General features: G+C 36.3%; 1 long non-coding RNA gene across 1 annotated transcript; it reads right to left on the reverse strand.

Moving 5' to 3' along the window:
* Window positions 1-10,857: 10,857 nt before the first annotated feature.
* Window positions 10,858-14,306, reverse strand: LOC139140390 (uncharacterized). Its single transcript, XR_011553991.1, has 2 exons — window positions 14,130-14,306; window positions 10,858-12,231 (listed from the first exon to the last, which is right to left on the reverse strand). It is a non-coding gene; the product is annotated as an uncharacterized lncRNA (long non-coding RNA).
* Between the last annotated feature and the right edge of the window lie 1,252 nt (window positions 14,307-15,558).

Raw genomic sequence — 15,558 nt, forward strand, 5'->3', positions numbered from 1 at the left:
ACATGTTTTTTCTTTCCAAAAATGGTATGTGTATAGAAAACGCCTCCGTCGGCGGAGAGGAAAAAGTCCCGACCGTTGTATATCGCTTTTGGCTGTCAACGGGCCCACGATTAGTGTAATATTCATATCCATAACCAAGACCTTTATTTGACCTTTTCGATAACGAAAGTCGGACTTCGTTGGACTTATATTTCCAAATTCTGTACATAGAAGTTCATATTGGACGAGATTGTACGGATTGTCGCCGCTTTGAAGGTGGGGGTATCGTCTGGAAGTGCAACGCCCATTTCGTGAAGGATACGACGTATTGTAAATATACATGGAAACGGCAGAATGATCGTATTTGGGGCGGAAAATTCCCTTAACCAAAGAGATGGGCGAATGATATACCACAACCAGTAGTGCTACACCATACAGCGAAATTCAGTGCTGGTCCCAGTATTTCATCTTTGGCTGCCCAGCCAGACATTACTTTCTTTAGCTGATCGATGAGTGATTACGTTATCTTTGAACACAATCCGTGGATGAAAAGTAAATTTATCTGTCGGCGTTACATATATTTCTAAGTCCATGAGAATAGGTTTTATTCCCCGTCCGGTTTGGAAGGAATATCAGCATGCTGTACTGTCGGTACGCTCGTCTTATTCAATTGAAAAGCAACTGGGAATAAGTCTGTACTCATTATTCGTGTTTCTATATACATATAGATTTAAATGGAGGAGAATTTTCCCGGAATCCCTGTCGGAACGTTAGGGGTACTAACATTCCAGACTATGTAATACTTTATTTCGGATTCAGGTTTAAACGAATTTTTTTTATTTTTACTAAGAATAGATAACATACTGCAAACAATGGAGAATTTAATAAAGTCATCGGCAGCGGCAAATATGACAGCGCCCTACCGGAACGGTCCCTATCGGAACGGAAGGGGCTTCGGCGCCTTCGGACAATAATCAATCCATAATAGAGACAAAACGTGAAAAAATACTCTGTGTCATCGCAAGTGGTCAAAGTAAGTTATTTTTGGTAAGGAGATTTCAGTTGCTGACGTAGAAAAATGGAAAGATGAAACGGTGGTTAAAGCCTTCAAAATGTACGAAGCGAAATACAGTTCTCTTATAAGTGATACCATCACTCAAAGTTTCATAGATCTAGGAGCCCGTGCAATCAGTCAGGTAGTTCCAATCGATGATCGAGATAACTATGCCACTGATCTTAAAAGGATTTTATTCTAAACAGTGAAATAAAACGATTATCAGGACGGATAGGGTACACATGGGGGCCCCTGATTGCTCTAATTTCCACCGGTTTAATTACGGGTAAACATTTAAATTTTAAAAAAATCGGGTTTAATATAGTACCTGAAATAAATGGATTCAACTTCAACGACTCAGCAAACGGCTCCGCCAGGGACGACCTTACCAGGGACGATCCTAACACCAACACCGGCACCTCCGACACAGCGCAACATAGAGAAAATGACGTTACCGACGAAGCATCCAGGGAGAGTTGCTGCGGGCAGGCGACTAGCGGAATGGAACAGGCAAAACAGGGAGAAGAAACTAAAAGCAATGGAGGGGGGGAGGGGGGGGGGGAGCGATGCGGTAGCAGACCTACCGCCTACAATGAAAGAACAGTGTGATAATAATTCACGCTGGTATAATAAATGTTATCTTGTTTTAGGAATTGTGGGAGTTTCATTGACTGCATTAGGGCTATATTGGGGGCGTGCTCGGCATATTTGTCCCGTTAATCGATCGAGTCCAGATCGGCCTCCCCAAAATAAGAAAGCGGAAAAAACAGAGCCAGTAGCGGCTCCCTCCAGAACAGTTCCGACGGGAGGGGAGGGGGAGGGGGAGGGAGGACCCAGCTCCTCTACATTGTATGAGATGGATTAACTCCCCATATTTTTATTTTTATTTTTTATTTATATACTAGTCAGCAATCATGGATATTAAAACAGTTGTAAACACAATGTACGATGGTATTGTAATCGCAGGACTTGCGATGGGATATCTTATGATCTCCAGCAAATTTCTGAAAATAGAGGTTGGCGATCCAAGTCGACCAAATTTGACTCGATTGGCAAAATTAGGCGGTGCGACTGCTGCTGCGGTTGCGACCAAAGATCTCCTTGAACAGAAAAATATTATTCCTGCAGAACTTATACTTCGTAATGGGCACCTTCGGAATAATAATAATATTCATCGAACATTTATACTTAGTAATATATACATACAGTACAACAATCGATGATCATTGGATTGAAAGCCAAACAGGTGAACCTGTTACTGTTAATTTTTACCCTTGTATTGACACGACACAGTTTACGAAGATAAGACTGCTAGAGTGCGGACTATATAATTCATGGCATAACATAACATCGACGAATAATGTAATAAAATATCAAGAAGGTGACCAACCGAAGAAGACTAAATCAATACGTCCAGGTAACTACAATATCGATACGTTAAACAAAGCAATCGGGTTGAAGCAAAAAATTAATTTTGAAAAACATCTGCCGACAAACCATGTTTATCTAACTTTGGCTAAAGATATTAAAGTCTATTTCATGCTACAGGTAGCTTCGCCAACGTCGTCGGTTTTTCAGATAAACCTGAGGACAACCCAGTTATAAAAAGTACTATTGAGTCCGAAGAAAGTGGATTTCTTAACAGTCACTAAATATATAGTTCATTCAGATGTAGTCGATGTTACTGGAAATTATGTTTCATTTGGTTCGGGTGCCTCCGGAGGATACATACAGGGGAAGTATCGAACTGTTTACAAATACTTCCCATCCGGGATACGAGAGAAATAAGTGAAAAGGTTACTTACGATTTAAAAACGGAGCAATTTCTATGCCATTGAGAAAAGGGGGAGATTACATGAATTCAATGCGTATCTGGATAACAGATCAGGATGGGAACATGATCGATTTCAATAACTGGCCAATTAGCTTTTGTATTGAATTATTGTAGTCCCGAAGCGGGGCCGGTGTACCCTATCGGAAGATAAACCATCCCACGACTAATCCTCCAGCATATATCATTTCATATTTCTTTTGCTCAGGACTGGGTTGATAATAATCTGAGAATTGAACTGCTTCGCCTTCGGAACGACCTGATGCATAGTTGGCTTGCGCCGCTGCTTCTTCAAGGATTTCTGCATCTGTATCTCTTAACTCAGCTGCAGCATGTGCGTCCTTTGCTTGATTTTCTCTTTCCCAATCAGCCTGTAGTAATCTTTTTTCTGACCAGACGTTGCGATCATGTTCAAATTTTTCTAATGCTTATCATGTCGGACCTTCTCTTCAATAAGAGCGTCACCATTCCCGAAAGCTTTTGTCCGATAATATTTCCTCCTGTGAATGCCGTTGCATTTAATACAGCACCGAGAACTGTCATTCCTATTGCTGAAGCCATGGTTGTGTATATTACAAGGTATTATTTTAATTTTCACTGTATATAGGTCCCTACGGAGTATGTCTGATCCAAGTGGCTTCGGTCTAGGTACAATTCGTATGCAAAATCTTGAGCTTGAAGATCTGAGTGATGTTAAAGTAACAATAATACTAAGATGGCTGCTAATCATAATAAGGATTACGTCCTTCGTTATAAAGACCGCGAAAAATATTTCGTTTTAGCCAATGCCGCGGCGCCACCCCACGAACATGCTGTAGAATTTTCCGAACTTAAAGACATTGATGAAACTGTAATTGACGCCACAAAGGCTTCGAATGATTCTACTCCTTTTGCTCTGACATGGGATTCGGCTAGTCAGAAATTCATGCCTTATAATGTGCCGCGTAACATCTTAGATATATTGGGTAGTGAAATTGCAGGTGGTGTTGCTGAACCACCGGGAACTCCAATGTTATTTTTATTTCGATAGCAATGTTAACAAATATAAATTGTTAGATTTTCGTAGTTGGCTTACTCCTACGAATCCATACATTGCACTTCTTGGTATACCGATTCACCTTAAAATTAGTCCTCTTAATACAATAATGAAGGCAGATAATACACTAAGAAGGTGGATAAATGAGGGGGAGAATTATTGCTCGTATACAGCTAGCGGAGTTCCAGTTAGATTATTTTGGGACACAACTTTAAAGAAACTGGGTCTAAAAGTGTCGGTGATGAGGCAGCTGTTCTCACTTTACAGACAGTAAATCAACAGATGACTGATAATATGAAAATACTTCAACATGGTACAGTTCTCATTAGATGTGTAAAGTTAGCTACTGGAGATGAATTTGACGATTTGGTTGGATATTACGCTATGAAAACAGATAACAGAACAACTTGTGATATTATCATAAGTATTGATAAAGATCGGGGAGGGGAAATGAGTATTGAATGTTTTGTTGGTGGGAATAGAATAGAGAACGACTTAGGAACTACATTTGTACGTAGAGATAAAAGAGTGAACACTTTAGATATCAGTACCATTCATCTGAACGACTCATTTTGTTTGAAGTAATGGTCTTTCGTCATATTTTAAGTTCAGAGGAAATTACTAAAATTTTATCTATCGGGTGAACAAGTTCGCACCGATAGGAACTTCGTGTTCAACATCAGCTAGACTCCGCGACCGGCCGGACTGACAACGGGGCTCCTTTATATAGGCTAGTTTGATGGTGATGACTCACACGGAATTTCCCGTACATGTTTAAACATGTTGTGTGACTCAGAAGGGAATTTCCCTGCTTAGTTCAGGACAATGCACTGCTGCGCCAAACCCCTGTTGCGCATGCGTGAGTTCGTATATAGGTCAGGGTTATACTTTAGTTACATGGATGGTTAATTTTTCCTTCGCTTCATGTAGATAAATGAATAAATGGGGGTAAATTCTTACTTCATCCCAGTTGTCCCACGCTTACTCTACTACTCTGGTGGTCATTGTTGGTTTTCATATTTGTAGATATCTGTTCAGCAGATTTCTTTTCGAATGCTGCGTATGCTTACGGTACACTGCACTACACTACAGTAGGCCTACACGATGATTGGAAAGCCCAATAGAAAGGTGAATATATATATATATATATATATATATATATATAATATATATAATATTATATATTATATATATTATATTATATATATATATATATAATATATTATATATATTATATATATATAGGTTTTGCGTCGCTCTTCCCGTGGATAGAATTATTCCGTCAAAATACCTCTAAAGACCCTTTTATTTCCGAAAATCAAGTTCCATCGAGTTTGTTGCCGTCATGTCGGTGAGTGTAGTTGTATGGAGAGCTCAAATAGGCAGATTTATTCAGCCAAAAAGTTGGAAAGTTGTAACACTCGACCAGTACACGCCGTTTACAGTGTGGTCGTCGCTCAACAACCTGTTGTACAGACTTATTTGCTGTGCTCTTGTGATTGGTGTGGTCACTGCCGGAGCAAACTTTGTTTTACACGGTGTGGATAACTACCATAATTGGCTACAAACTAACGGTAAGATAATAGTTGAAAAAGATAGGATAGTAGAAAACGGCAGAAAATTGAATGACATTTTCGAAGAAGCCATGATATTTGGATGGAAGACTAATTACGTAATCTGTACACGTTGCACCTCGCCACTGCTAATATTCAACGTCAGGAATGCGGACTCCGTGGCAATGCCGCACGTCCCTTGTCTGTTACAACTTGCCGGCGGATGTAGAACTGAACCCGGGTCCATTACAAGACAAACAAGACAAATGACATTGACAAGCAGAGGTGATTTGGTTGATCCTGAATCTGAAGAACATGAAGAAGGCGTAGAATTGGTTTTACCAATACTGAAAGCTATTCAAGCAGATATGAAAGAGTTGAAGAATGAAATGAAAAACGTGACTAAAACAGTTGAAAAACATACAGAGAACACAGGATGAACTTATTCGAGAAAAATAAAAAGCTGACAGAACGAATAGAAGGGTTGGAACGAGAAGCTGTTGGACTTCGTTCGCAGAGCTGCAGAAACAACCTAATATTCAGAGGAATTACAGAACAACGTAACGAAACGTGGGAGGACTGCGAGGAGGCGGTACGCGAAGTTTTGATTTCCAAGCTAAAATACCAGAAGAAGAGATTAAGCGAGAAATACAGATAGAGAGGGCACATCGTCTAGACTTCCGACCCAAGGCAGGTGATCCCCGACCGGTCATCGTCAAGTTTCTTTCATTTAAGACCCGAATGAAAATTTTACAAAGAGCGCGACAAGAGCTGACGAAAGAGTCTGGTCTTAGCGTTATGGAAGATTTTCCACCCGCAGTTCGACGATCGCGAAAAAAACTGATACCATTCATGATAGAAGCAAGAAAAGAAAACAAGTTGTCATATTTAAGCTATGATAAATTAGTGATTGATGGGAAAAAATACAAATATAATGACGACAAAAACGATTTGGTATGTCTATAGGGGCGTGGCCAAGCCCAGAGAATTCAACATGTTCAGAGAGAGAAACCATATTGTAATGTTAACCGAATTTCTCACTCTATCATAGCTTGGAATGCAAGAGGGTTAAAATCTCATATTCATGATTATTCTTTGAAGAAGTATTTTTCAACATTTTCATTGTAAGTATTTGTGAAACTTGGGCTAGGGCAACTGATGAATTTTTGAAATGGTTGCCAACTCATAAGTGTTATTCTGTTATAAGACAAAGATTCCGAAAGAGTGGCCGCTACTCTGGTGGCATTTGTGTATTCGTTTTGAATGAACTTGATCGTTTTGTAAAAAGAATTACTGGTAATTTGAAGATGTTTTATTTCTCTTGATTAGAAAAGAAGCGTTCAACACACCCAATGATGTTATTCTTGCAAGTGTATATATACCACCTGAAGGTGCGTCCACTTATAGCGACGAATTAAATGGTATCACTCGTTTAGAAAACTATGTTGTTGAAGTTAAGTCAAGGTTTCCAGATTCAGACTTATTTTTATGGGTGATTTCAATTCTAGAACCGGGAATCTTGCAGACTACTTTGTCGAATCTCATGAGGAAAACATGTTACTAAATCTTGATTACGAAATTGATGATTTTTCCAGAAATAGGTTTTCGAGAGACTGTATAGTGAATAATTTTGGCCGTTCTTTAGTTGAATTTTGTTGTAAACTGCATGTACATTTTTTAAATGGTCGTTTCCGGGGTGATATTGATGGGAATTACACTTGTTGTACAAATAATGGGGCAAGTGTTGTCGATTACATAATTGTCAGTAGCTCTTTATTTGAATACATCTGTGATTTTACTGTCGACAGCAATGATGCGTCAGATCATTTTGCTATCCATTGTTCAATGAGTTTTGAAGGTGTTGGTGCTAATGACAATACGCATAACGATAATTCAACTGAGCTACATTCATGGGAGAAATACAGATGGAAACCTGACCTTTCAGCAGTATTTACAGATTCTTTACGGGACAACGTTTCTCTACAGAGTTACAATAATTTTCAGTTTGCCATCCAACATGGAGACATTGAACGGTCGTTAAATATTTTGAATGCGCTCTTACTGAGAGCCGGAACTTGTATGAAAGTAAACGTTTTACGTGGTAAAACCGAATTGGACACAGCAAAACCTTGGTGGGACAGTGAATGCCATAATAGTAGGAGAAGGAAATTTGATTCACTTAATAAATTTCGTATGTCAAATTGTGTTGATGATTTACAAAATTACATAGAGTGTCGTAATCAGTTTCAGAAATGTGTAAAACAAAAAGTAAAGAGTATAAAGTGAAGCAGAGAAATCTTTTATCAGATAGTGCAAATGATTGTTGTAAATTTTGGAGTGTTATCAAGCAAATCAAGACTGGCAAAGCATTTTCCTGTAACAGTAAGAAAATTTGTTCACTTGAGTGGTTTAATTATTTTAAAGAGCTACTCAATGTTCAATCCAAGATAGTTGACACTGTGTTTGAAAGTAATATTGTAAAGGACTTAGAAAATCATGACTTGGAATGTGAAATGTGTCGAGATGATATTCCTATGTCAGTAAATAGAGAGATATGTCTGGAAGAAGTGAGAAATTGTGTCCAACATTTGAAAAATAACGTGTCACCAGGTCCAGACGGCCTTGTTAATGAAATGTTCAAGTATAGTAATGAATTTATTATAAATTGTTTGTGTGATTTATTTAATCTCATTTTGTTCAATGGAAATTTCCCCGAAATCTGGTGTAATATTATATCCTTTGCATAAAACAGGTTCTTTTGACTATATTAATAATTTTAGAGGCATTTCTTTATTGTCTACTATGAGCAAAATTTTTACCAAACTTTTAAATGAGAGACTTGTAAAATGGGCAGAGAGTTAACCAGATATTATCGTTGAAGCTCAAGCTGGTTTTCGCAAAAAGTACAGTGCCATTGATAATATATTTTCTCTACAGTCTTTGGTTCAGAAATACTTATCTCAGCGAAAAGGTCGTTTGTATTGTGTATTCATTGATTTTTCGAAGGCCTTTGACAGAGTTAACCACACATATCTATGGCATAGGCTTATTACCTATGGACTGCATGGTATAGAGTTTTAAATGTCCTTCGTTCAATGTATAAAAATTTAAAGTCATGTGTACTGTGCAATGGTGGTTTAACTGATTATTTTGACTGTACTGTAGGTACAAGACAGGGCTGCATGTTGAGCCCCTTATTGTTTAGTTTATTTGTCAATGAACTTTCGTCATACATGGATATGCATGAAAACAGTGGTGTTTTTGTCAACAATGATTTTCCGATATGGGTATATTTATGTATGCTGACGATGTGGCTGATGTGGCCGATTTACCTATTGTGTTACAAAGAAAACTGAATCAGCTTGAAGTTTTTTGTAAACAATGGTGTATGTCAGTTAATCTCAAGAAAACCAAAATTGTTGTTTTCAGAAATGGGGGCATTTAAAACGTTATGAGCGATGGTTTTATGGCGGAGAAATGGTGAAAACTGTAAAGCATTATAATTATCTTGGAATGTTATTTTCATCCAGGTTATCCTGGACACCTGCAAAACATCAATTAGCAACAAAAGGGAAAAAGGCATTACATCAGATTGAAATAGTTATTAAGAAGTTGGGAGGTTTACCCATAAAAGAAGCGTTTAAGCTTTTTGACTCGTCAGTTGTGCCCGTAATCTGTTACGGTGCTGAAGTCTGGGATTTGATTATTGTTTGGATATTGAGAGAGTTCAGTTTAGTTTTTGTCGTTTCTACTAGGTATAAATTCAAGTGTAAATTCTGAAGTCCTTTTAGGTGAATGTGGGAGGTTTCCTTGTCATGTATATATATGAAGCGTTGTGTTTCTTATTGGTTAAAACTTTTAGAAATGAACACCACTCGCTATCCGAGAGCTTGCTATGATATGTTAAAAAGATTAGATTCTGTTGGGAGGATTACCTGGGTATCAAAAATAAAAGATTATTGTTTAAATACGGGTTTGGGATAGTTTGGATCGAACAGCAGGTTGGGAATAGGAAGGCTTTTTTAAGTTTATTTCAAATGAGGCTACAAGACTGTTACAGACAAGAATGGTCAGCCAGTTTAAATGATTCACAGAGACTTCGCACATATAGACATTTCAAGTCTTTATTGGAACCAGAGCTGTATTTATCTTCCATCAGAATTGCAAAATTTAAATTTGACCTGGCTAAACTCCGCTCATCAAGTCATAGATTAGCTATTGAAGTTGGCAGGCATTCAAAACCCATTATTCCAGTTGAACAAAGAGTATGTTGCTTTTGTTTAAGTAAAAATTTGTCAGTTGTAGAAGACGAATGTCACTTTGTACTGTTCTGTCCTTTATACGAGCATTGTAGAATGGATTTAATTCCAGAAAGATTTCGACTTTATCCTACTTATGATAAGTTTTGTGCTCTCTTGGCATCTGAAAATCAGTGTACTCTATATAAGCTGTCTATTTTTATACACAAAGCATTTAAACTTCGAGACGAGTTTCTTTTGCAGTTAAATAGTTAAAATAGTCGGTATTGTAAATTCTGTTTTCTCCTTTCTTTTTCTTCACATCTCTGTATCATGTACGTTTTTTGTTTGCGATGGGCTGAGGCCCAAGCATTTGAATAACGCATTTAATATATATAATATATATATATATATATATAATATAATATATATATATATATATATATATATATATATATATATATATATATAAGACCTGTTCATTAAAAGGGGCACTTAGTGCCCCATTCATCGAAATTAGGGGACAGACACGACATTTTAGGGGTAGTGTTGATATTTATTTTGCCCCCTTAGGAAGCACTTCCCCAATTAATATCTCTACGATCGTCATGAAGTTCAATTCAGTCGTCTATTTCGCATGCAACACACGTACTGTCATTGACACCATGATGTTTGTCAGCTTCATTGTGATGTGTTTCTATAATTACGTCGTGGATACATAGTTTCAAGTTCTGCCTTTAAAACTTTATCGCTATCAAAACATGAATGTATCGCAGTAGTATCCATGATGGAGACTAAACCGCAACTATGTCGTCGGCTATTCTCTTGGTTGCGTACACTCCACATAATGCACGTCACGAAAGTTGAATGACAGGGGATGGTTTGTCTTTTCCGAGGGAGTATCATGACTAGAAACAACAGCAAATTAACAGGTCACTACACTATGCGCTTTAGTCACCCTCATATACATGGGCAACTTTGCTGTGTTTTCTACGCGATTTAAGCGCTGTCGGTCAGACTATGGTGTCTTGATTCTATATTGAGCAGTGTGAAAATCTCTCTCTCTCTCTCTCTCCTCTCTCTCTCTCTCCTCTCTCATATCTCTCTCTCTGTATGTATGTGTGTGTAAAGATAGCAGAGCAACATTACAATGTAAACACAATGTATAAACTGTTTTATCATTTAATGTATTTAAGAAGATAACTTAGTAATAAGAAGTAATATATGAAAAAAGGGAAAAAGTATTTTCGTTTGAGAAATATGAGAATTTTTGCAATTTATAAAAACATTCAAAGAGTGTATATTCAGTTTGACCCTTTTAACAAAAAGGGCAGAGCTTGGTATTTTATAAATCATGTATGATGAAGTACAGGTTATAAATTTTCATAAACAAATAAAATGATACCATCAAGTCATTGCATTTATTGTTCGTATCGTCTATATGGTGCACAAGAGATCTATTTTTATCGACCAGAATAACTCATGAAATCTTGAGAAAAGTGCTCATGTTTCAACAGCTACTATCCAGAAAATAGCCTGGTGATGTATGTCTTTATTTTCACAAAGTTTCGTTCTCACTAATTTATCTTTCCATGACAAAAATGTGGAAAAAATGTTGGATGAAATGTAGTCACTAGATATCATATTTCTTTTCCATGTTCATCAATAACGTTTAACTAGAGTGATTAAATACTTGCATAAGTGATTGATGTACAAAGCGAGAGAATTCCATTATTTGGCTTGAGCATCTATCTATACCTATACGGTCTATAAACAATCTGCTTATTAGAACTGTTGGTGATTTTCTTGAAATTGTCAATTCAAATTATATGTGATATATTTTAATTGTTAACTTTTGAACTCCTCAGAAAATATACAACAACAAGAGTGCCAACAGTTGATAACAATATCGGCTGAGCTGTATCTGTAATAAATCTCTTTAAATAATACCATTTGCTCCTCTCTGGAAAGAATTTTCCTATAGCCTGGCCCTTCTTTTTCCATTTGTCAGGGAGCGTGTCATGCACTCTTTCAAATGTCCAATCTTCAGAGGAAATCTCATCCTCAATCTGGCTGTGTTTATCAAGAAACTCATTGTATTTATTCAACATTCCTTCCACTGTTTCTGTTTCTGGGATTGTGTTCAGCCAAACTTCCATTTTCTTCCTCAGAATTTTCATTTCTTTGGCCACTTTGCGATGGCTCCCTTTCTTATCTGCTGGAGCATGATGGGAACTGAATACGTGTGTAAGCATACCAGCACCAAAGGGAAGTAGGAGTGAAGATGTTAGACTGAAGACAGAGGTCCAGCCTTCTGATTTCAAAGCACCCACGCCTTTTGAACCTGATAAAGTGCCAACAGCTCCACAGAATGATTTGAAGTAAGTCAACCGACGATCAAGAGTATCATAATAGTCAGCACTTATGTAATGTGCACGATAATGGAAATGCAGTTCATACACTTCCCTGTCCACCATATCCTTAATAAATGCCTTCTTTTCATCGGTATTTGGTTTCGTAGAATCCATTGTCGTGTGGAACTGGAGAGAAACATGAAAACATTGAAAGTAAACGTACCATCGGGTTACTCTAACATAAGTAAGCGATGTATTTGTTTATCAGAAAAGCAACACATAATCAATGCTGAACAAACGCTCTGAGTTGGTTTCAAAATGTCACCACCAAAACAAATATTATTTATCAAATTTCAGCACCACCTAATATCAAAGTATAAAGGTACATTCCAACCATATAATCGAGAGTGAAGAGCCAAGGATAATTTTAATTCTGTCTGTCTGAAGATTGCAGGATGCATGAACATGTCTTATTACCTCGTACTTGAAGTAACTTGTGTTATATATATATATATATATATATATATATATATATATATATATATATATATATATATATATAATATATATATATATATATATATAATACAAAATGTATACAATGTGCCCTCCCGGTTATCACCATAATGGCTTTATGGCAGGCAACCTCTGAACTTGGGCACAGAGAGTACGGTTTATATATACGGTGAGAGTACGGTGGGGTGTATATATATATATATATATATAATATATATATATATATATATATATATATATATATATATATATATATATATATATATATATATTATATACATTTTGTGTATATATGTGTGTATATATATATATATATATATATATATATATATATATATATGTATGTATATTAATCGATTGCTGCTTTTAAATCTATGAATCTTGCAACACGTGAATAAATCATAAAAAGACATGATGATGTGATTGCACTTTGAAATATAGTAGTTTCTGTCAGTTAAATCTATAACTTATACTGCAATACACACTGTTGCGAGTATTAGAATTTGTATTGAACTATCACACCATTTAAAAATTTTGATGAAACTTTCTTCGATAATATTCTTGACAAAACTTCATAATGTTATAAAACAGATTCTGAGGCACATGATAATATTGTGGGTATGGATATATTAACCCAGCAACTACCAAGCTATGGTAAAAGACCCAAGACGTGAGGATCTTGAGGCAAATGCCACATTATTACAACCACATGTGGTTACCGAGTTGTCTTAGGTCACATCGTTCATGCAGTTAAATTCTTACTAGACACAGCGCTGTACTTACTATAGCTTAAATTGGTTTTCACTGCACCCTGAAATCCAATTGTCCTTATAATAGCCAGAGCGAAACAGCTTTAGAAATTTGCGAAGTGACACAGTATTAGAGGTATTTAGGTCACAGACTTTGATCTGTAAAACATACATTAAAAGCCATGGCAGGCATTATTTGCAAAAAGGTAAATGGGATGTGAAATTCTCATACTGATTATAAATACACAGAAGTCAAGGTTTTCTTGTAGGACACACTCATACTTCACACTATTTTCAAGTTCCCGTGCATGTAATTACCATTTCACGTGCAGAATAGGTCCAATGTTAATGTAGAAATGCATGCGTGTTAGAGGTCGTAGGTCAATTGATCACATGAATTCAAGACAAAATCTGCTTTTCAATGAGGACCAGACTGTTGACAAAAATGAAAACGAAACTCAAAGTTGATCAGTTTGTGTCGATAATTGTAGCTTTATACATAAGATTGAACTCGAGCTCCCCGTTGTTTCAGGGTTTATCAAAATGGCATACATATACAAAATCATAAAATGATAAAAAAAATCCTACCTGAAAATTGAAGGACAGAATCTGAAATGTATTATAAATCGTGTATCTACTGGTACATGGTGGACAAATAATATTTTGGTTGGATAATCATAGAGTTTTATGTAGAATTAATTCACAAAATTGTCCTTATACTCTGAACAGCAGCCATATTTGATAAGACAGACATGAGTATTAAATCACCCATGTCTGTCACATCGTAATAATTGTAATCATCATCAAAATTGTACGTACCTTAATCAGGTGATACTTGGAATCATTGCAAAAGGTTGTTCAGAATTTGGATCCTGACGACTGCCAGATCCAGTGGCAATTTAGAATTGATTAATTGATTAAGCAGGATAGCATAACATGGTTGAAGGGGTGAGTCACGTACGTCACAAGCAGAGCATTATGTTAAATATAAACGAAGCGTGGGGTCATTGGTTCACTGGGCAGCTGCGTTATTAAGTCTCAATACATACCACCGTTGCTCTGACTGTCTCAGACAGTGTTGAGTCAAACTTGCTAAAAATAAAATGCATGTTACAACACACATGAAGATATGACTTGATAATAGGAAACAATAAAAACATGATCATATTCGGACCATTTGTAAGATATGAAAACCATAATAATTATCCGATATATGCGCCTATAGCTGCACATATTGCAGTCTTATGCAAATAATATTTCACTAAAACATGGGTTTCATTCGTGAGTGTCAGTGACGCATCGTCAATGGGTTTATTTATTTTTTTATGAATGGTGTAAAAAATGTATGTATCATTGTTAAGTCTATTGATATTCATTTGTACAAGAAATAAGACATTCAATTTTGAAAGGGAAGCATCCTCACATCGAATTCAAAGCAAGATCATACTCATATGTTGAATTGATAGTATAACATTCACACATATTATTCACACATATTTTTGTATAAGAAAGTAAAAAGTGATCTACGTGCTTTATAATTTGTCACGTTGTTAATTGAATTTATATGTACGTCAGTTTAGTACGACTGCAGGATATTTTTATTCCACATGTAAATTAGCTTCAATTGCAATATTTAATATCAGTATTGCAACAACATTTAATTGCTGGTTTATTTATTTATTTATTAATTTATTTATTAATTTACCAAGGAATGGACGATAAAGGCAAAATGTCTTCTGTAGGACAAACCTCAGGTTAAAAGGCAAGGCTATTTGAGTTTTTCCCAAACATGCAGGTTATCAGGGAGTTTGTTTTTGACATGGCATTGGGACTCAAGAAGGTTATTTGCTAACAGATTTCACGTTCCCTTCACAAAAAAGGTGAAATATATGGGAGTGACGGTCCAGTTAGGGTTTGGAAAGAAACCTGGAGAAAACTAAGTTGAATTATTTGAATTATATTTCAAAGGTATATATTAGGCTGTATTCACAAACGCCTCTGGAGGGGGTTGGAGAATTGACAAGGGTATTTAAGGGGTATAGGAAAGGATTTGGGGACTTAAAGGGAGACTCGAAATAACAGTCTCTCTAATTGATATGAAATATTTGTGTTAATTGGGTTGACTCATGACTCTTACATAAAGTCGCAAAAAATAAATGGTATCGAAAAAAACACATTCTCTGTTTTGTATTTATTGTTAGGAGCACATACAGAAATATAAAGGTACTTTCTCACCCCCTAGGTATCA

This window comes from Ptychodera flava, chromosome 9 (assembly GCF_041260155.1).
Source record: "Ptychodera flava strain L36383 chromosome 9, AS_Pfla_20210202, whole genome shotgun sequence".
In the NCBI taxonomy this organism is placed as follows: Eukaryota; Metazoa; Hemichordata; class Enteropneusta; family Ptychoderidae; genus Ptychodera; species Ptychodera flava.